At 48.3% G+C, this 23587-nt stretch overlaps 1 protein-coding gene across 2 annotated transcripts in view; it reads right to left on the bottom strand.

The window, feature by feature from the left end:
- Nucleotides 1-17912, bottom strand: part of LARGE1 (LARGE xylosyl- and glucuronyltransferase 1) — a 544237-nt gene extending 526325 nt beyond the window's left edge. The window contains exon 1 of one of the 2 annotated variants that reach the window (XM_045062296.1): nt 17890-17912. The gene's annotated coding sequence lies outside the window, so the exon portion shown is untranslated. Of the gene's footprint in view, nt 1-15299; nt 15671-17889 lie in introns of those variants that run through there. The other variant, XM_045062294.1, reaches the window with a different exon arrangement.
- Between the last annotated feature and the right edge of the window lie 5675 nt (nt 17913-23587).

Genomic DNA, 23587 nt, shown 5'->3' on the forward strand with positions numbered 1-23587 from the left:
GTCCTCTGTGAGGGCAGCCCAAGCAAACTGACACCCGTGAAATTCCACATTTTTTAATTTCTTTTCTTTAATCACATAACTCACGGTCTTTAAAAATCACAGAATACACTATGTCAGGGATTTTTTTTGGCATTTCTTTCAAAGTCTTGAAACTACCAAAGCAGGGAACAGAAGGTATCACTAATGTCACTGTGTCATTGGGCACATGGGTATCCTAACATTGAAAGTGTTGGCTGGGGGGGGGGGGGGGGGGGGGTAAGGGAAGCTTATCCAGGAGAATAAAAGGGTTTTAGAGACTTGTGGTTGGTTTGACATGACTTCAAGATCTCCAGGCTCATCTTCCCACTGGGCATTTGGGGGTTTCTGCTTGGCCAGCTTCTCTTGGCAACCCCTCCCCACTCTCTGAGCAATTCAACCAGGACTGGTCACTTTCCCCCCAACCAGCCCCAGGGCTTCATCTCAGCCCTCCTAACAGATCATGACCAAGACTCCCACCACATCTACTGGGGAAGAGATGCCCTCCTTCAGCTGTGATGGCGAGGAGAGTACGATGTAAGCCTGAGGACCAACCATCCTGCCTTCCCATGAGGACACTCTACCCGAGAACAGAGCCAACAGGTAAGAAAGCAGAGCCAAGAGACACAGTAATGACTTCCTGAGGACTGGATCCAGCACTTCCTGATGCTGCCCTCTATTTTTCAGTTACTTAGGCAGATAAAGTCCTTTTTTTTTTTTTTTTTTTTTTGCCTAACACCAGTATGAACGGGGTTCCCACCATTTATGCATGAAATAGTCCTCACCGAGCCACCGAGGCATTCTGGTATTCATGATCACATGTCTTGCTCCCTACGTAAAAGTTTCATCAAAATTCAAAGTGTGTTTACATTTGACTAAAACCCCACGTAATGTCAAGTGTGCGTAACTAGGAGTGCAATGTGTGAGCTTTAGGAGACATTGATGTCTCTGAAATTCTAAGAAAGAAAAAAAAAATTAGGTACATCAGAGTCTGTGGCAGAAACCCAACTTAGGAGCTGTCCCCTCCAAACTTCAGTATCTGAGGCGGGGGAAGGACAGTACAATGATCAGCCTATTTTTTGAATTCTGAAAGTTGAAAAACTTGCACCACCCTGCCTATTTTTAGGCTGACATCTGAAGTTCTTCATCATAAACTAATTTCTAAGGACAGAATTCCCAGCATATCATATAAACAGTAACACTTTAAAATAAAACCTTAAAAATAATAATAAATAAATAAATAAAATAAAACCTTCACATCTTTAAACAGAATCTAACCATCTGAGCCCCATCACTCATTTTTAAAAATTCAAGAGCAAGTTATTTTTTTGGAGATTGGAAACATTTACATCATTCCTCAGCATGACAAAGGGGCCCAGATGTCCTGCTTGAACACCAAGTTTAAACAGGTGAGAGACTGAGTCTGCAAAGGGGTGCCATACGGCAGTGGCTGCATTCACAGACGGTTCCTGCCCGCCAATTTCAAACAGTTCCTCTATTTGGTGCCTCTTGAAGGGTTCTCTACTCAAGAGCAGTGCACCAGAGGGAGATTTGTGTTGGGTAAGAGGTGTCCCTTTAAAAATGGGGGAAGACTTGGGGTACCTGGGTGGCTCAGCTGGTTAAGCGTCCAACTTCGGCTCAGTTCATGATCTCACGATTTGTGGGCTCAAGCCCCATGTCGGGCTCTCTGCTGACAGCTCAGAGCCTAGAGCCCGCTTTGGATTCTGTGTCTCCCTCTCTCTCTGCTCTCCCCCACTATCGCTTTGTCTGTCTGTCTGTCTCTGTCTCTCAAAAATAAACATTAAAAAAAAAAAATCACGGGGGAAGACTGCGAAAATGAAAAGACAGTCCATGGACCTGGGAGCAGTGGTCTCCGTGCAATAAATTTCAGGGGACAGTTCACATGTGAGTTTGAAAATCTGAAAACTGATTCCCTTAAAGCCATCCACATCTGCATACTCCATGGAAAGGCTTCACATGTCCCCAGGGGTGTGTATATCCCAGTGTCAAGACCACTGGGCTGGAGGATTACAGGACAGAGATTAAGAGGAAATGCTCTACAGACAGAACTGGGGTCCAGTCTCTGGCTTTACACTTAGGCCAATGACCACATCTCTGCACCTCAGTTTCCCCACCTGTAAAATAAAATGGCATAGCTCAGAGGGTTGTAGTTAGCATCAAAAGGTGTCGTGCATGGAAAGTGTATCTCGTAAACACGTGAGAGGCCCTCAGCGGATGGTCTACGACTATTACCACTGCAACTGTTACCATTATTACGGTTACTGTTACTTTAAATACTGTGAAACACAACTTGCTAAGGAAGAGTCCTCTCCTATAGCATTCACTGACTCTCACCTCCTTTGCCAGTCAGGGGGGCCAACTTCCCAATATGAGAAAGGAGCATGGTGGGACAGAAAGCTTCAGAAAAACAGTCTCAGGCGATGAGTGGGCTAGTGTTTGCTGTTACCTTCGGGGCCTCTGCAAGCTTTCTGAGATCTCTGGACAGAGCTGAAAAGACAAAGCCTGTGGCCCCCTCCTCTGCCCCAAGAGCCACTGGCTTCCTTCTTTTGCCAAGCACGACCACCATAAGTAGTGAGGGAGAGGGGAGAAACGGTGGAGAAGCTCTAAATAAAAACACAATTACAACAGCTAATACTTATGGTGGTTTTCTGTGTATGGCTCTGTCCTAAGCATTACAGATACATTAACAGATTTAATGAGCTCAAAAATGCTGTTTCAACAGGAGCTAGGGATAAATCCAAGCAGAAGAAAAAGGGAAATGTCAATAAGTAAGAGCCAGAGAAAGCATCCCTTGGTGTGTATGAAGTCAGACTACTATTGGAAAAGTAGCAGGGCTTTGTGAACCATGAAACCAACTCCCGTGCCAAGTACAAGTTTACAAAGTGTTGCCAGTGCCCAGATCACATACACCGTCCGATAAAGCCCAGGGTTCATCTATCACTCCTCCCTGATTCGCTAAGCAAACCTACTCACGCGGCACCAATGCCGGGCTTACAAGGGCAGTGTGATAAAAACCCAAACGGACCTCACAAATACTAGAGGTGATCCTAAAAATTCCGACATAAACACGCTGGTTACCTGAAGCAGAGTCTTTGGGCGCTGGGGCTGGGCTTCTGTGCAAGTCTATCCATCCTCCTCAGCCACTGCCCATCACTGCCTGGTAATCTCTCAATCTACTCCAAGTGCCACTCTGCAACTGGTTCTCTAAAGAACGTGCGACGGCATTAAGCCTAGTAAACAACGGAAACCACGGTCAAAGACTCCATCAGCACCTAGGGACCAGCAGCATCACCAGAAAGAATCAAACACTCGAGGGCAAGGTCCGCTACGGCTTGAAGGAAAGAGCTGACCTTCTCCATCAGGGTTTAAAAAAGCCTAGGAGGAGAAGAAAGAAGAGGCTAAAGATCAGAGACAATGGAGGAAAGCAGAGAAATGCAACGCTGAGGCAGCAGACACAAGAGGGTGTGGTGAGGGGGATGGCAACATAGTTACACGGAGCAAGACAAGAGGAAGCAGCAGGGATACAGAGGTTCTTTGAGCGAAACTTCAACATTCAGCCTGGGGGTTTGTGTAAGAGGCACTTCTCTGTCTGGAGAGGTGGCAAGGGCCCCCTCCCCACCTCCACCCCACATTAGCCATGCTGGTCCCTGGCAAGGGTGCATGCCCTCTTTAGACTGGGGGCACCTTGAGAAGATAATACACACGCACACCCCATGTGCCCCTACAGCACACTGAACACTCAAGGTTCTGCAGGAAAGGGCTGTCTTATGCCTGGACATGCAAATTCGATGAAATCGAAAATAACAATCACTGCCACCACGTACGGAGCGGACAGCACGGTCCAGGCATCCGGGGAAACACTGAAGAGCCCTCAGCCCTAAGGTGCCCTCTTTACTGAAAGGCTCCCACACTCACGGCAAGGTGGCCAGCTTGAAGAGCGAGGAATACAGCGTAGAAAATGCAGAGACAGAGTCCAGCCCCAGACACAGATGCGGTTTAGCACCCAGAACCAGGAAAAACTTGCAGGAAAGGCTACCTGTCCTGGGTTGTGAAGGAAAAACAGAGGTGTCAGAGGCAGACAGAGGGAAAGAACTCATCAGAGAGAAGGAGAAAGACATGCACAGCTTGGCAGGTTTAGGGGGAAATAGCCAGTAAGGAAAAAAAAAGATAATGACTGGGGATGCATGAAGGTGGGGGAAGGCGGATGTGGCCGCAGAGAAAGGCAGGGGCCAGTTCATAACAAGCTTTGTGTGTCCTGATAAGAAAGCTGGATGCTTTCCAGTGGCCAATAGCGTGCCGGTGAGGGTAAATACACAGAACATTCTAGAAAAGCCCTCACTCCTTAAAGATTAAAAATAAAGGCTCTCTTATCTAGAAGGGATCAGGCTAGTCGATTTGAAAAACTCTGTCGTCCAGAATGGCTTACTCTGCAATTCTGAAAGGTGGGGACTGTAATCTCCCAGCAAGGCCCTGCTCAGGCGGAGAAACACCACCAGTCACGGGACACACGGCACAGCTTCGCTTGTAAGGTGGATCGGGAGCCGGACGTCAGAGCCCCAGTCATTCTGCTCTCAGCAATCTGCTGCCACTGCTTTAGGGACCCCTCAGGAGGAAAAGAAGAATTTTCTCTATTCCATCCCTTACTATCATCCAGGGCTAGGAAAAACGTTGCTCTCTACCGCGGGGCTCACGTGAACAAAACCCCAGTAAAAGAGGCTCTGGAGGGTGCATTTTGACCCAAGCCCCATCCCCTTGCCCAGCAGAGCCAAGGGAGAAAGCGCTATTTTAAGAACACCGCTAGTGTCACAAGTAAACTTTCCAGGAGGCAACGTCAACCATCTGACTTCTGCACCAATGACTGGGATCAGAGAAAAGTTCAGAAGCTCCTCTGGGTTACCATCCGTACTGTACCAGTTCTGGCCCAGTGGCCTTCAGAACTTCTCGTGCGAGCCACGGCAAAAGCCTGTTCAACGGCCTCCCAGTTTCCATGTCTCCCCACTCCAATCTGACCCCAATACTGCTGGGCTCATCTTCCTAAAACAGAGCTTTTTTTTTTTTTTTATTTTTTTTAGTGTTTATTTATTTTCGAGAGACAGACAGAGTGTGAGTGGGGGAAGGGCAGAGAGGGAGAGAGGGAGACACAGAATCTGAAACAGGCTCCAGGCTCTGAGCTGTCAGAACAGAGCCTGACGTGGGGCTCGAACTCACAGACCGCAAGATCATGACCTGAGCCGAAGTCAGACGCCCAACCCACTGAGCCACCCAGGTGCCCCTAAAACACAGCCTTTAACACACCATCCTTCTGATCAAAGTCACCCTGCCTTCCAAAAGCCCACAGCCCCAACCTTGCTTGCCAAGTTCACCTCCAACTCCCTGCTAAAAGAAACCCAAGAAATCCTGTAACCCAGAAATACTTACTTGTCCGCCTAACATGGGCCCCTTGACTTCCCTATAATTCTGTTCAGATTTTAACTATCCTGAGTCCAAAGACCCAACTCCAATCCTACCTCCACTGAGTTTGAGCAGCTAAAGTAGACTCCCACCTCCTGTTTCCCATCCGGCTCCAATAATCTACAACCATTAACTGCACTGCCACATGGTTTCTATTCTTGCTCTGAACCGTTGATTTGAATCTTCTCTTGTTATTTAACTTACCACACATGCTTTAATTTTTTTTTAACGTTTATTAATTTTTGAGAGACAGAGAGACAGAGCACGAGGGTCAAGGGGATGGGCAGTGGCAGGAGGAGAGAGAGGGAGACGGGGAATCTGAAGCAGGCTCCAGGCTCTGAGCTGTCAGCACAGAGCCCGATGCGGGGCTCGAACTCCCAGACCCTAAGATCATGACCTGGGCTGAAGTCAACGCTCCACTGACTAAGCCATGCAGGTGCCTCACCACACATTCTTTAAATCTCTCCAAGTATCTTTCTTGAGGGCAAGGACAGAGGGCTTTCAATTTAATTTCATAAATGATTGATTACTTTAGGATTCCTAAGTGCTAGGAGGGTAGCAAGACATACCCATAGGAACACAGATGGGCTAACCCAGCCACAGGAGGAAATAAGAAAAGGGTAGAGACACTGACAAGATGCCACGCAGAAGACCATATGAGAACATGCCACAGTCTCCCGGGTCTGGGGCAATGCCTCTCCCACTCTGTTCTTCTGTCTCCTAGTCACTAAGAGCCAGACTGAATACCTCTTCTTCGACCCCCCAAGCACAACACTGCCAACACACGGTGCCCACTGCCCTTCATGCATGCCCTTGTTAGCATATACCTCCCTCGCCAAGACTCCCGGGTGATGGCGGGTGATCTCACCCCCGTGTTGCAGATGTCAAGCTGAGGCCTGTACATCATGGGAGTTTATACTGAACATTGGCTGAAGAGTGTTGGCTTAGTGGATGTGGAATGAATGAAGGAAATGCCATCAAAGACACACAGAGTGCACGGGGCCTCTAGGCAGGAGAGATTCTGACCAAAGGAGGGAGGACGGAAGAGTCTGATCCAGCAAAGGGAGCAGCAGTAACTAACAGGCCCAAGCAAGAAAACAAGAGGCGTTTCTGGGCAACAGCCAACAGGCTAGGACTGGAGAAGAGCTACCGGGTCCTAGGGCACACAGCGAGTGTAGACGGGCGGGGAAGCCAGGCAAGGTCAGTACTGAGGCAGCAGACCGAGTCTCAACAGCTCAGGGTCGAGTCCCAGCCCCAGGCTTCATGGCTGTGTGACCCGCGCAAGCCTCAGCTTCCACGCCCAGCAGCTGGGGAGAGCAAGAGTGCCGTGCCCACCACCAAGGGTGCGGGAAGCCAAAACGACACAAAATGACCCACTGGAAGAGTGCCTGCCACAAAGGAGGCACTCGGGGAACGTACTTTGGGGTGTGGAACAAGCTGACACAGAGCGATGACGGGAAGGGAAGGGGGCTAGGGACAGACACCCAGAAGTCACGGGTGTGAAGAGCACGGGCAGAGCCACAGGCTACACGGGGTGGTCAGGAAGCTGGGTGCTGGTCCTACCTCCCCTCCGGATAATCCTCCTTACCTCCGGCCTCAGTAACCACAGCTGTGAAAGAAAGGTGTTGGTCTGGGGGGCTCAAGGTCGCCCCCAGCCCTGGTGGCATCTCCACACCGCAGCTCTGCCCCCGATGCAGAGAACTTCCCCGACGTGGAAGAGCCCACGTGCCAGCGATCCATGTAAACAGCGAAAGGAGACCAGACAACAAGATGGCAGTGGAGAGGTCTCCCTACAGGGACAGAGCAGGCTCCAGCCTTCCTAAGCTTTTCCGAGCCCCCCTCCTCCCCCTCCTAAGAGGGAGCCACCCCCACCCCCACCCGGCTCCACTCGGGTCACTTCATAATCACCCTCACCAGTGCTGGGAACAGCATCAGCAACAATCCCGCTTTTCCAGGCATCTTCCAGGCCACCTGGCGTGTACATTTGACAGGCTTTAGGGCACGCCCCTTCATCTGGTGCCAGAAAAAAAGTCAAATTCCTCACAAATTCAGAGCAAAGGAAATCCGCCACACATTTCGGTACTGTACTTCCCTTGCCTTGTTACAAAGCCATCAGTGTTTGAACCACAACAATGACCCCTAAGAGAATTCATTTTGCTGACCTGAAATGTCCTTCACATTTTTAAAATAACATCTTCCTGGAGAGGCCTCGAGTCTGTATGTCTGCTGGTGTTTACTCACTCTCCCTCCCCCATCACCCCCACCCCAGCACTGAAAACACGACCATTTGTTCATTCATCCAACAAACCGTTCTGGGACAACACACTGCTTACCTGGTGCAGACCTACTAAGCACCAGGCACCAAGCGTGCAGGCAAGGAAAAGCCCCATCCTGCTCCGTCCCTCGGCCTGTGCCTCCCTTGGCTCCTGAAGCAACCAGGAAATGCCATTCCCAGATGAGAGCTGACATCAGTCAAGGAGGCTGGTACACACACAGGCTGGCATATTCAAGATCTATGCAACCATTCTGGAAACAAAGCAGGGGAGGGGGTGTTTCCCAGGAGCCACAGAAATGTTAACCTTACTCAATAATAAGTATGTGGTCCAACGTATCCAAGGCAATCCCTAGCCACAGAACAACACTGGAGAGCCCATGACTCCCTGCTAATTTAAATTAAAAAAAAAAAAAAAGGAGGAAGAAAGAAATCCCCACATGCCCATGTGCTGCTGTAAATCCCCCTAAATTCTACTGCTTCTGTGGAAAGATCACAACTGGCCTTTCTTCCCGACTGGCCTTGGCACTTTGAAAAAGAACTGTGCAAAGAGCAAACCTCTCCCAGCAGGTCAGGGCTCCGTCTCCATCTTCACCTGCTGCCTGTCCAAGGCGCAGCCCCATAAGGTGACAAGAGAGGCCAAAATTACCGGTGACACGGGACTTTCCATTCTGGCCCCAGCCTACAACTCCAGGTTGCCCCCAAATTACCTCTGGAGTCGTAAGTGCTTCACATTTTATTTCATTCCTAGAACAAATTCTTTTCCGGGAACTTTCATGAGAGATAAAGGAACAAAAAAACTAAACTAAAAGCCCTAGACATTTCAGATGCGGCAAAGGACAAGCTAGTAGGCAAGCATGATTCTGAACATCTCCTACATTTATCTCCTCTCCTGTAGACTGAGAACAAAATTCATTCCATGTCTCCGCAATTAGGAAAACTCACAATCCTGGAAGCTCTTACCTAATTTCCTCTTTAAACCGCTTCTGTTTTTGATATATTCTCAGAGGTAGAAGCTCAGTGGGGGCAGTGAAGGGACTCAGGCAGGTGGGTAGTTAGGACTGCCATCTCCAGGAAGACGAGCAGTTAAACAAGTAAATCTGCCCCAAGTAACTAGGTAAGTGAGGGAACACTAGGTGCTAGTTAGTGGTTATGAAAGTTAACTACTGTACTTAGTTATATAGTACATATGTAACTATATGTAGAACATATATGTAGAACAAGTACATATATGTACTTCCATATGTACATACAGAAGTAATATAACTTCTCTCAGTAAAACAGATCCTTATTAGGATCCTTGGCAGGTGAACATAGGGAGTTATTTGTTAAAACATTTGAGAAGTTTATAGTAAAAAAAAATCCTTGGTTTTATGGAACAGAGGTTCCCAAAAGCATCCATCATGATTGTCGTAATCAAATAATTTGAAATACAATAAAGGAACTAGCCCTTAAAAAGAGCCTTTTATGAATCCCTTTTGTATAATAAAAATCTGTTGTGCCCCAATTACTTATCTTAACGTGTTCACCTTTAAAATCAGATTTCAGGGGCGCCTGGGTGGTTCAGTCGGTTAAGCATCCAGCTTCCACTAAGGTCATGATCTCATGGTTTGAAGGTTTGAGCCCTGCATCAGGCTCTGTGCTGACAGCTCAGAGCCTGAAGCCTGCTTCAAATTCTGTGTCTCCCCCTCTCTCTCTCTGCCCCTCCCCTTCTCGCACTCTGTGTGTATCTCTCCCTCTCTCAAAAATAAATAAACTTCAAATAAATAAAATTAAATAAAATCAGATTTCACAAGGCAAATTCTCCTAAAATAGGGCATTCCTATAGTTAGCTTCAAAACTGAAATAATAATGAAAAAAAAAAACCCAAAAACCTTATATTTACACTGCACTCACTTCGAATCTCCTCTTTCCAGTAAGCACCACCCTCTACACCCAGGAGATCAATGTCTGGCGGGGGAAGAGCCTTCTTTCTAGAACACAAATTTGGAAGCATAAAATTAACTTGGTTTTTATTTTTCCCCACTTGTTCATCTACCCAAGTGCTTTTCTGCATCTATTTTTCTTCCAAGCATCCCTCCCCCCACACTTGCCCCCCAGCTTGACTACAAGGTAACCCGCCCCCGCCCCAGCCATATGAAAGGGTTCCCCTTTCCACATTAGAGTCCAGGCTTTGCAAAATCCCTAAGGGTCAACTCAGCTTTTATCTACTTAAGGTGGAAACAATCAAAATTTTCAGCATTGCTTTTTATCACGAGGTACTTAATTCTCAAGTCGTTGTCAAAGAATAGGTAACATCAAAATCAACTGGCTTCCATATTACATAATAAGTTAGCAGGCAAGTCTAGCTGCTTATGTGTGAATGGCCCAATACATCAGAGAGAGATCAGAGAATCCACAAGCAACACAGCGAAGACTTTGTGATTCTTTTATTCAGTGTTCCATCCTTGTGGTGTTTTATATTTCCAGGTAAAGTACACCTTTGAACTGGCCAGGCCTCTTCCCATTTCAGAGTCAGAAATCTTAAGAAGTCCGAACTTTGCCACTAACTAACTTAGGTAATCCCATTCCCTTTCTGGGCTCTAAATTCCTAGTAGCAAGATAAAGAACTCATGTATAGAGAGACAAGGCCTGAAGCCCAGAGACGTCAAGAAGTATTCTAATGTCACACAGCAAGTCAGCAACAGATGATGCAAGGCTAGACCCAGATTTTCCGATTTTACTTAAACCACCCTGCCTCTCACTCAACACAGGTAAAGATGATACAAGCAAACGCACACAGAAGCTTCTTTTACCTCCACTGTCTGGCTCCTATTTCTGAAAACACTAAATATATTTTGCACTGGGGCTCCCTGCTGCCACTGTGATTTTCCTTCCTCCCTAACATCCTCCAGCAGCTATACTGTGGTTTTTCTTCACTATACAGTTTCCTCATGCCACAACACACACACACACACACACACACACACACACACACACACACACAAGTACATTTGCACACATGCACACACACACACTCATCCTCATTATTACATTCTTCTCTTTCCAACAGCAAAGAAAGTTCAGGCCACAACTGAAATGATTCAAATACAAGAACCTTGTTCAAGTGCTAAACACGGCCATAACTCTACCCAGAAGCAAATCTGACAAAATGGAATTTGTTGTCATAGAGAAGGATTTTTTTTTTCCCCCATACTATATCATTTGTCAAGCAACATTGTCATTTCTCCCACTGCTGCATAATCACATAATGAAAGCCCCAGATGGAATTCTTGTACACAAGAGGGCGGACTTATGGTTGATAAGGGACCCTTTCTTTATTTGCATTGCTAATAGTTTTTTTAAAGAACAGGCAAAGTGCTATATGTAGAAGGATAAAGGACAAAAAAGAGAGTTCCTGTTTCTATTAACACTGTGGCATAATCAACTAGTACTCGAGGATCTTATCCAGAAACCTTTCTTGTTGCCATTTGAATACAAGGAGCATGAAGCTAGTCCCCAGCATGGAATCCTATGAAATTCTCTCCCTTCTAACACCAAGGCTTTCCCGTCTCCCAGAAATTTTCCAGCCCCATCAACTAATGGCTGTGCTCCATAAACGGTACATCTTTTAAAGTTCCCATGCTGTTCTTTCCGACTGGGACTCTCTTCCTTTCTCCTCTTCTGGCAAAGTCAAGCTCATCCTTTGCAGAAACCTATACAAGGGCACTTAGCTTGTAGTAATGGTTCGATGTCTGCTTCCCTGAACTAAACATGAAACCTCCGTAGCCACACAGAGCATGGCTGCCACATAAGAGATGTTCAATTATTGCTTGTGGAGTTAAAAAGAGAAACGTTTTCTAAAATACATTTCAGGGGCACCTGGGTGGCTCAGTGGGTTAAGCGTCCGACTTTGGCTCAGGTCGCGATCTCACGGCTGGTGAGTTCGAGCCCCACATCTGGCTCTGTGCTGACAGCTCAGAGCCTGGAGCCTGCTTCAGATTCTGTGTCTTCATCTCTCTCTGCCCCTCCCCTTCTTGCTTGTGTCCGCACTCTCTTTTTCTCTCTCTCAAATATAAACATTTAAAAATATATAAAATAAAATAAAACAAAATAGATTGCATTATGCTGTAACTTTACCAGCTGCTTCCTACTGGGCTCCAAACATCAATGTGGTCAAAGAGGAACTCAGCACCCGAGTCCCTCTCAATGTCAAATCCTCTAGAGTAGAGCAGCAGAGCCTCAACAACACTAGTGGATCCTGTGAGGGGGGCTATACTGCTCAAGTGTGTCAATGGCTGGGTGCCCAGAGCTCCCAGTGCCCTGGGACACACACCCCTGACCTTGCATGCTCCTTACTCTCTGAGAACTCTGGCTGCAAAGATGCCTTCACATTATTCACAGACCCTAAGGAAGACCAGTATTCTGCCTCAACTTCTTACTCTCCCTCTGCCACCTGGTGTCCCTAAAATTCACAAGACTTTGCACACACTGTAGGTCCACAGTATATATCTTTTGCAGGACCAGTTTTCACTCGTTGATGCTCAATGGCAAATTTAACAGTGTTTTCCTGCTCCAATCTCCTACCCCCTGGCTATACGGTGCCTATGAGAATCAATCTATAAAGCTTTAATAACAGAAATAAAGCTTTATGCTGACCATTTTCCTTAGACCACAATAGCTCCCTTCAAACTACCTAAATATGCACTACGCATATGGGTAAAAGATCACAGATGTGGTCTGCCAGACCCCAGGGTTCAGGAAAGTGTAATAACTCATACAGGTTCACAGGTTCCAGACACTAAATCTAATTCCATATGCTGAGTTGGGGCTTTTAGAATCCATTGAGACCTAAATCTTGGTGACATTTGCCTTTTTTGGTGCCAGTGTTCTGAAATGGGTAATCTCTTCTTGGACTCTGCTTCTCACCTTTTTCTGTCTGTTCACCTCTGGAGTCAGCTTTGATAAGGTTTGGCCACTGTGCGTAAGGTAAGCCTGGGCAATGGGGCTTTGTTCTTCAGTGAAATAGAATTATCTTGCAATTCTGCTGGAAGAAACCTAGACACTAATGACTTAATGCTGTTAAAAGTGCAGAGAGCATCTGAGATGAAACCACACTGTCAAATGTTCTATGTGTATAAATACAAGGTGTGTACTTCTAAGGGATGACAAGTGAGAAATTTTAAGTTTGAGGGAGTTGATGCTGGACTCCACTCAGAAGACTGTGGGTGTTCGGTGTAGTCCAAAACCAAAAAGAGGTTTACAACCTCTCAGGGAACACAAAGTCAGCATGGTCTGATGCCCAAAGGATGGAATCTGCAAGAGATTCTGTCTGCCTGAAATGTATAGCCCCTGTAAACTTAGAGACTGTAACTGAGTTTTTTTCAGTCTTGCATAGTACTTTGCAGTTAACCGGTTCTGAGTTGCCTAAATGACACTTTAGATGTGATCAGGCCCATCATTTAAGCATTTGGAATACACTCATTCATGCAAGCATACATCAGGTACCAAAAAGTCAAGTTCCTGAGCCCTAAAGATACACCATAGCCTTTTGTAACATGGGTCCTTATGTTTTCTTCATTGGTGGTGGAATAGAAAACTACTCCCCTAGTGTCCTGCCACTGTAGATGGCTGAAAAATGGAGATACTCCTGCAATCAGCATCCACAGTAAACCACAGCTCAGGAACCCAAGAACCTAAGGAAACCTTCATATCATCCCAATGAGATGGAGGTCCTCTGGGACCTATGAGGAGCCGGGAAAACTTTTCACTTCATTTCCAAGGCCCTTCTAGTTCTGCTTCCAAAGTCAATCTGATCTGCGTTTTCTTACAGCCAAAAGTTAACCCACCAGCTAGCACATTTCACTACCTGAAGGAAAAGGGCCCACTCCAGAGTGATCCCATCTTCTCCCTGAAAGATGAAGGGAAAGATGATCCCTTCTCTCTATCCTGTTAGGGGAATTTGTTTCCTTTCCTCACCACCCTTGAAAACCCACTAACATGTAGATCTTCAGGACTTTTGCCTCTCTGCTCCAATTAATTTTCTTCCTGGTATGGAAGTAACAGGGCCTGGCTCGATAAACGTGTGTTCTCTTCAAACAATTTTCACTGAAGGAAAACACTCTTCAAATATAAAGGTTCACTAAAATGTGTGAAACCTTAAAGCCAGGTTTTGTTTTGTTTTGTTTTGATCCCCAGTGAGGACTCATGCCCGCGAGCAATTCATTCGTGTCACCCATTTGTGAGAGATGAGAAAAGAAAACACCACTTATTCCTTTCCTTATTTAGAACCTTCCCCTGTCTTAAGTCTACCAAAGCTGATTCCTGGGGAGGGAAGACAGGAGAGGTGAGAAAAATTAGCCTGAGGTGACTACCTCCACGGAGTGAATAAGCACTCTGGGTTTCCACCTGTGTCTGAGAGGGACCGATCTGCATTTAGGGGAGGTGACTTTAGGGGAGGTGACGGACCCACTAGCAGCCCCACCTCATCCCCCAAGAAGGAAGCAGGAGCCTGAGTGCTCTCTAGGGCAACTTACATAAGACCCTGTAAAACTTCCTGTGACATTCACGGAAAATGTAAGCTGCTATTTTGCTCCCTCAGGAGATCATTTTAATGGACTGAGTGACAAAATTCACGGATTCGGGATTCAACAGAAACCTGCTCAACCGAGGTACATCAGCTCAGGGACGGAAAAAATCCATCCCCATTAAACAGGGTCACCGGGGGGATGGAGTCAATGTAGGAGAGACAATCTGTTCCTTCCTAAGTGACCCATTTAAAATCAGATTGTTCCAGGGAAATCTCATAGGCTTAATAAATTTCAAACAGGCAAGGACAGGCTTATAGGACTGAGGTTCCTTAAAAGGAAAACTTTGAAGAAAGTAATACAGCAATAAACAAAATAAGGAAGCACAAACCTTGGAGTCAGCCATTCTAGCCTTCAGCAACAGAGATATTCACAAGAATACTTGGATCGCTATATACTGATCACTCCCCACGAGCAGGTTTGTGGAAACAGGACTGGCACTCTGGTTAGGTTTCCTCTCTACAGATGTCCCCGCCACCCAACCACTCTGTCCTATAGAGGGACTGGAAAGCTGTGGCGGCTCACCCTAAATCGCCACGACTCTACAACAAGGAGCAAAGAAAAGTTCTTCACAGCATCACACCAGGAAAGGCAGGTGAGGATCACCGAAGAGGGGCAGCTAAAAACACAGCAGGTTCCCCAAAGCACAGGTGCCCAAAGCTAACAAGCTGCGGGGGGCTTGGGGGGCGGGGGGGGGGCGCGGGCACACCACCTCCCGGTGCTGGACAGGAAACTCCTCCTTGCTTGCTCCCCGTTAAGCAGCCTATGTGCCTAGGAGCAAGACAGTCCCTGAGAAGGGTCCTGGGGACATCAGAGACTTGGGGACTTGTACTTCCAGCTTGTCCAGGGTTCCTGGCCCAGACAGCTGAGGGTGTGCCCTCACAGGGGGTACCAGCTACAGGTTCGGAGAACTTGTCCGGCGCCGCTCACCAGGGCGTCCCCGGGGCGGCTCTCAAGCACCCCCGGGCTCTTACCTTGGCCGTGACTGCCGCCAAACACAGGGGGACCACGGAAGAGCTGGGTGGCGCGGCGGCGCCGCCGCCGCCTACAAGGCGCAGAGGGTCCGGGTCGGGGTCCCAGCAGGCGCTGCCCTAGCTCAAGCGGCGGTGCCAAGCGCAGACTTCGGGGCGGCCCCCGGCTCCAAAAGCTGTGGGGAGGGTCCGGGCCGCCCAGGCTGGGCACAGTCCCTTCTTCCTCTCCCTCCGGCGCCGCTGCCTGGAGCTGCTCCCCGCCCTAGGGACTCTTCAGAGCCGGGGGCGCCCCGCACGGGCAGGGGCCTGCGTCCGCCTCGGGCCGGGTCTGGGAAGGGGGCGCTGGGGAGAGACGCGGGGCGGCCGCCGGGGCCGGCTCCACCTCCCGCGCTCCCCGCGGCTTCGCCCCCTCAGGGCAGGGCCTGCCCGCTCCCGGCCCCGCGAGGCGAGCGCGGCCGCGCCCCCAGCTTCGGGCGCCCGGGCTCCGCGCGGCGGCGGGGCAGCGGCAGTCTGGCCGGGCCGGACGCCGAGCGCGGCGGCACGGAGGCTGCAGCCGGCCGCGGCGCCCCCTCCCCCCGGGCCTGCGCCGCCCGCCCGCCCGCCCGCGGCTCCGCGGTTAGGAGGCGCTGGAGAGGGCCTCGCCCCGGCCTGGGGCGCGGGGCCGGGGGCGCGGGGCCGGGGGAGGCGCCCCGGGAAGGTCACCGGAGCGGAGGCGCTGCGCAGCGCGGTGGGTGCGGGGAGCCGGGGCGGGCGGCCCCGCTGCCGCCGGGAGCGCTCGCCGGCCTCGGCCGCCGCCGCCGCCGCCGCCTTCGAGACGCTCCGGCTTCCCCGAGCGCCGGGCGCTCGGAGCTGGGCTGCCGCTGCAGCCGCCGCCGGCTGCCGGGCGCCGCTGGCCGGAGCCGGCGCGCGATCCCCGCCTCCCGCGCCCGGCCAGGCGGGGGCCGCCGCACGGAGGCCCGCGGGGGGATGGGGGGGCGCGGGCGGGCGCTGGGGTCCGGGCTCCGGGCTGGCCCCGCCGCCGCGTGCCCAGAGCTCCGGGCTCGCTCAGCAGCTGCAGTGACTGTGTGTCTGTGTCATGTCTGTGCAGCTGGGGGGGACCGCGAGTCCGGGCCGGGCTCCCGGCGGGGGGCGGGGCCAGCGCGCGCCTGGGCGCCCGCCTCCACCCCGTGACGGCGCGACTGGCCAATAGCAGGCGCCGTAGCCGCACGGACCGAGAGGCCGCCCCGGCCTGGGCTCCGCCCCCTCCCGCGAGGCTCCTCCCTTCTACTTCTCCAGCTCACTCGCACGCGGGCGGAAGCAACACCCGGAGCCGGAATCTCGGCCCGGGTTGGGATGAAAGGGTGCTAGCTGGGAGCTCCCCGCCCTTCTCCCCCCACCCCGACCGCCCCCGGCCGCCTCGGGCTTGGCCAGCCTCGCGGAAAGAGGGGGAAGGGAAGAGGGACGGGTCCGCAGCTGCCGCTGTCGTGACGCCGGCAGGCTCACAGGGCGGTACAGCCTGCCCACTCCCCCTTGGACAAAACCGCCGTCGTGGGAAGTAGGAAGTTTCCCCGCCTCCACTTCTACTCGGGTCGCCGCTTCTCTCCGACGTGGGCAGGGTATGGGGCAGCCTGCGGCTGCGAGGAGCCACGATGAAGCGCTCGGACACATTATTTGGAGCTCTGTATCTGAGAATCCGGTCCAAAGCTCCCAGTTCTTTCGGGAAAACTGCATTTCTTTGCCCCCACCCCCAACACACACACCCTTGCACGCACGACATGCCCCTCCCCGTTCCAATTTCATTCTTGCTCTCCGTCCTGGCAAAAGAGCCCCGCGCGCGACATCCCACTGAATGGACTTCCAAAGCCTCCCAGTCCTAAAGCCGCGAGTGGGGCGCCGAGAGTCCTCTGAAGCTACGGAAGGAGTGGGTGAAACCGGCAGGCCAAAGGGGCCAGTGGTGTGAGAGTGAATGGGAGGAGGAGGCCTGGAGAGAAAACCCAAAGGAGGGGGAAACAGGCCCGGAGAGGAAGAGAACGCAGAGGGATGGGCAACTCTGACTGGGAGACCCGAGCTCCGGCGCGCGATCCAGCTCCCGGGTTTTTCCTCAGCTCGGTCCCAGGGCTTCTGGGGTCCCCTTCCCCACCCCACCCCCCCAGCCCCGGGTCCCCACCCCTCCCCAGCCCGGCGAGCCCCGGGTCCCAGCCTCGCCTCCGCTCGCCTCTCTCTCGGCCCATGGGTGCAGATGAGGCAGCGGGAAGCCCACAGTACTCCAGGAAGGGGCAGGGGAAGGATGCAAAAACAGAGATAAAGTGCAAGGCGTGGGGTGGGAGGGTGCATAAGAGAAGGATGCCGAGCTCGGGCTGCGGTACTGACCACACTCCCCAGAGGTCAGGCTGAGGGCCCCAGGGTTTTGAAGTCCGGCCCCTCGCTCGGCTTCGGACCTGGCTCCCGCCAAGTAACCCCGCTCTTGGCCTTCAGCTCGACCCATCCGGGACCCTTCCGCCATCCCCTCCCTTTCCTCCAGCCTCTTTAGGCAAAGACCCGCGGCCTCGGTGCTCCCCACCCCACCCCTCGTGCACCGCCACCGGCTCTCCCGCAGCTCTGGAGCGCTGTTTACCTAATCTCAGCGGCAGACCCAGCAAAGGAGAATGCAAAAAGACGGTAGCGGTTACACAGCGGCGTCCCCGGCGAAGAAGTAAAACACGTTTGCACTGGAGCTTCTGGATAAGTTAACTGCGAAGCCGGGGTCCTGCTGGCTTATCTCCGCGGGGATGAGTCTCACCCTGCACGTTTGCAGGGATAGGAGATCGTTATCTGGTTTTGATGTCACTACCGTGTCGGAGAAGAACATTAGATGATAAAATATTATCTAATATCCTAGAGACCATTAAAGTGTCAAAGTTTAATGTCAATCCTTTTAGCTCGAATGCTGCTTCCTTCTTCCTCTGACGTGCAGCTCTGTTCTAGAACGCGCTGAAAACAAGGGGATCATTTTTATTTTGCGGGTCGACCGTGCTTCCTACTCTTCCTCCTCCCGTACTCCAACCACACCCCCCCCCCCCCGCCCTGGAATTCGGTAAAGTTAAAGCAAGAATTTGGGCTTTCTTTTTATTCATTGCTTTGCTTCATTTCATTAGTGGTGTAAAAATGCATTATTACAACACATTAGCATAGTAATAAGGTTAACGTTACTGAGGAAGGGGAGGGAGACCTGAAATTTACAAGCAAAGAAGAAATAATGGAATAATATCAGAAACTAAAAGATAAGCATGTGGTAAAGAAACATCTCCATTATAATTACCCAGTATATTGCATTCTCTAGATTGGATTTTAGAGAGAAAAATATGACCATAGTGAGGGACAGAGCAATACTCACTCTGGTCAATAAGATACATTAAAGATATATTTCATTATTAGGGGATTTCACAAAAATTACTTGCATCAGTCAATAGGCACCCTAAACGGGTAGAAGCTTTGCTCTCTCAATGTAATGTTGCAGTTTTGAACTCAGTAGCCTATCTAATATTCTAAACGATAGGAATGTTGTCAGAGTGAAATATTCCAGAAACTGAGCCCTTCTGTTAATATCACGTGAAGCCCCACATTAAAAGAATTCCTTTGCCCCACCAATGGTATGGATAGGTGTGTGTGTGTGTGTGTGTGTGTGTGTGTGTGTGTGTGTGTAAAACCTAAGATAGGATGTACTTACCTATGAATTATAGCCCTTTGACACAAACCAGGATATAAATGTCTTAAAAGGAGTTTGCTATGACATAATATAGTATGAGGAATGCAGAATAAAATATGTAAGGTGATATATCTGTTATTTCTAAAGAATCTGCACTGCTTTCGCTAAGAACTGAGAAGTGAAAAAATACTGAGCCCTCTAAACCAACTGTTATCTATTTTTCTCCACACAGTTATTGCACCTGTCACAGGAGAGATTCAGAAAGGTCTCTCTCTCTTTTTTTAATCAGGGTCAAGGAGACCTAATCCTAAAAAAAAAATAAATAAAATAAATAAAAATTGTCTTAAATCAGCCACTAGGGGGCCCTAAAAGCATCTCAAAGAGGAAGCCTGGAACCCTGCTCTCCCCTCCGCTTTTCCTGGTCTCATTTTTTGTGCACCCCAAGGAACTGGAATGGAATAAGAACATGATGCAAAGTCTGGAGGCAGATTGGTTTTATGTTTTTAAAGAAGAGAGTTCCGTTTTCCCAATTCTGTCTTTCCTCCCAATACTACTACTAATAATAATAATAAAGAATATTGCACTCATCCAGACGAAGGTGGCCTGATACTCTTACCATCTTAAAGTCAACCCAATTACTTTTACTATTCCAAATGGAATCTCATTTCTAAAATTTTAGAGCTGTTTTCTGAATGTTTTGAACATTGTTCAAGTGCTAGGTAGGGAAACTAATGAATGCTCACAGGGGTGATATGAAAATTATATAACCTGTAACAGCAGGGCACCTACCAGGCAACTTATGGGAAGTCAAGTCAGCCATAGGGCACCAGCACTAGAACAGAGTCTGGGGGTGTCTGGTAGGCCCAGTATTAGTTCTTTGGTGCTGGGTTTGGTGAAACGGTGGTGGGAGGAAGTAATGGTTTGGGCAGAGGACTATGGCAGCTGGGGTAGACAGACAGGGGATGGGGGCTGGAAGGATTTCAATATTTTAAATGGTAATGTTATATTTGTCAAAACAATTGAATATCAGGCCTGATTATATGTAAAGTTGCTCAAAATTTTTTTGTAGACTTCAATATCTAGCAATCAAATCTTCAAGGTTTCAAATACTTAGCAGTCACATAATATTTTTCCCACATCTTACCGGTAAATTAGGTTACAATGCCCTTCCAAGAGTCAAGAATCAACCAGCACTCAGACTGTACAGATATAGAGAAGACTAGTTATCTTTCAGCTGATGCTGGAGAAGTATCTAGAAAAGGTAGTCTACCCAGACACATTTCAAGGGAAAATGTACGTGTGGGGCGTGAAACATTCCTCTGTCATTCAGGCCAATAATCAAAAGACATTTCTGAGCAAAACAAAATGCCTCCATCAGCTCTAAGCAGGATACCAGCCACTTGCTAGCTGAAGAATTAAAGAACATTGCAAACGCCACAGAATTAACACTAATGAAAGTGTGATTTGAACATAATTTAACTAAAAACAAAGCAAGTCTAGAATTGAGATGTGAGATGGGGAATAAGGATAAAGTCTTTCTTGGTGGAATGAAAAATAGTTTATGTTCCCATCATCATGTTCATTAAGCAGGCAACATACAGGTATTCTCAAAATAGCATTATTAACTTCCGGAAGACTTGCCACTGAAAACCTCAGAGGCAGCTAATTAGAACAAATTTGGCTCTAGATAGAGAATCCCATTGTCTTTAGAAGAAAGAGGGTTTATCCACTCACTGAATGCGAAAATCCATCAGAGTAAAACCCTTGTCAGGTATATAGCTCCCTGATCACCTTATGATAAAGTGCTTAACTGGGAATGCAAAGGCCTTTTGGAGATAGGAAGGAAAACTCAGTGCTGAGGAGGTCACTTTAAAGGCCAGAGCCAGGTTTTATCCTGAGGTCTTGGCCCCCTGGAAGAAAAGGGGATCTCAAGTTAGTATACCAGAAGACCAAGACAAAAAAATGAATATATATATATATATATATATATATATATATATATATATATATACACCTATATATACACCTATATATACACGTATGTGTATATATACATACATATATGTACATATATATGTGTACATATTTGAACATTGGTAAAAGCAGCAAAGTATTGAATCAAAATGATGAAATCTACTTTTTGAAGCTTTTAGGCAAAACAAAACAAAAAGCTGTTTAAATGGCGATCATAGTTGTGTAGGTATTTTATCAGTTCTGCTTATTTCTCCCCTCTTTATCTAAGGGACCCATACAGCAGGACATCTCAAACCTCAATGTGCATATAAAGCACCTAGGAGCCTTCTGAAAATGCAGAAGCTGATTCGGGAGAGTTGGGGCAGAGCATGAGATTCTGCTGTTCAAACAAATTCCTGTCCAGGAGCTACACTTTGTGTAGCCAGGATATAGAGGACACTTGTTGGTAGTCAACAATATCCTACCCTCGCGTTCCTATTCCTGAGAGTATGGTGTTAGTAGGGTTCCCCAGAAAGTAAATGCTGAGACAAAGATTTGGGAGCAAGAAGCTTATTTGGAAGGAGATTCCAAGAAGCATAGTGAAGATGCAAAGAAATAAAACCAGAAAGGGCAGGAAGCTAATAAGAGGTATATTAATAAGTGGTCAATGGGTGCTTACTAACAAAAAGGATGCTCTGAGAGACTGTGTAGAATAGCATTGTCCAAACAACCTGCGTGATGGAAATGTTATATGTTTGCACTGTCCAATATAGTAGCCACTAGTGGCTATTATGTACTTGAAATGAGGCTGGTCAGACTTAGGATATGCATTTTTAATTTTATCTAATGTTAATTGATTTAAATATAAATAGCCACACATGGCTATTAACTACTGTGTTGGACAGCACAGATGTAGAACATAACTCAGAATTGTCCCATTAAGGGACAGGAAACCTAGGGAAGTAATTATCCACCAAATCCCTTCATCTGTTGAGCATTGCTCCTGGGAATTGGTCACTTCTAGCACTTCTACCATGCTCCCAAGGCCAGAGAATACCCACAGCAGACAGGTACAGGTGCTTAAGATAGGAAACCTTCAGTTTATGTGGAATCTATCCATCAAAGGTGGAGGTGATCACCAAGGTGGGTCTGGGGGATACGAGCAAGGCACTTGTAACATTTGCTAAATGAATCCAGATTTTATTTTGAACCTGAACTATCCCCAGTTCCAGGAGCAGACATGAGTAGACATAAGGTAATCAAAGCATTCCATATCCTAGACACCATCATTGGTTCAAGGCTCAGTAGATAACCTAAGGCAGTCCAATCAAGGTGACTCTCAGGAGTCTTATTTGGGATGCTGGTCTACCACTGTTCTTTCAGTGTCCTATCAGTGTTCTGCTGATACAAATGTTAGCACTGCTGGAGCCATTTTAATGCCATGACAGATTAAAGTGACACTGAGAATAGCAGACCGCAGAGAGAGGGGAAAAATCTATCTGTATCAACTAAGATTGCTTTGAGCTACAAGTAACAAAATATCCAGGTAATAGGTCCTTAAATAATAATCTCCCAAATGATAAATCTCAGAGTAGGCATGTCCATGTTTGGTACAGCAGCTCGATGCTTTCATCAAGGAGCTAAGATCTTTCTCTCTAGCCTGCCATTCTCCCATCCTCCATGTATTGCTTTATGTGTTGCTTCATGGTCACAAGCTGGCTGTGGTTGCTGTAAGCATCATGTTCTCAAACCAGCATCCAAAGCAGAAAGAAAAAGCCAGGCAGAATGTGCTTTGTCTTTTGTTAGATTTCCCCCTTAGGATTGACTTGGGCTGTGATTCCTCTTCTGGAGATGGAGCACTGTTGGGTTTTGTTAACAAATAAGAAGGGGAGGAAGTGACTCCTGGAAGTGACCAGCTAACAGTGCCTTCTCTAGGACCCTTGAGGACACTGAATAGAGCAACCCTGGAACTTACCCTATGAATTCCCCGTTTACATGAACCAATAAACATACCTATTGCATAAGTTTTAGTTGAGATTTCTCTTATTTGCATCCAAAAATATCTTAACCAATATAGGTAAGAGGGCTTGCTGCCCAAAGACTCGGACTTAGCAATTCTCACCTTCCGTATTCCTGGATGGGATGACAGTTGATCCTGGAAGGGTACGAGGGGCTCTCCCTCCTCCAGAGACTGAAATTCTGTTTGGAAATCATTTGCTATTTTATGCTTAGTGTGAACAGACTTAGAACCTGCGGTTCCCACACTCTACCCACCACCTATCACATGTGGTTGGTCTCCCCAACTACAACTTGCCTTTGCACAAGGATCCGTTTACCGTTCCAATCTCCTGCTGAGTCTGGCATGAAGACCCAGCCTGCTTGGTTACCTCTTTCACCACCCTCTCTCCCACCCCACAGTTCCTGCCAGCATTTCTATCACGGGAGCTGGAGCCTGCCTCTAGAACCTTTGCTTTGACTTTGGAAGATCTACATTCCAGCAAGAACCCGACTTGAGAACTGATGATGGCTGACAGTTCTTGTGATAGCTCCATTCTCCACCAGGGCAATTGGACCTTTGGCTTTTAATCCCATATGTTTGAGTTTGAGTGTGCTGTAGTTACAGAACTAGGGAATTTGAATCAATGACCTCTGTGTTGACAGGGCAAGTCATGGT

Source organism: Felis catus, chromosome B4, assembly GCF_018350175.1.
Source record: "Felis catus isolate Fca126 chromosome B4, F.catus_Fca126_mat1.0, whole genome shotgun sequence".
NCBI classification, from domain to species: Eukaryota; Metazoa; Chordata; class Mammalia; order Carnivora; family Felidae; genus Felis; species Felis catus.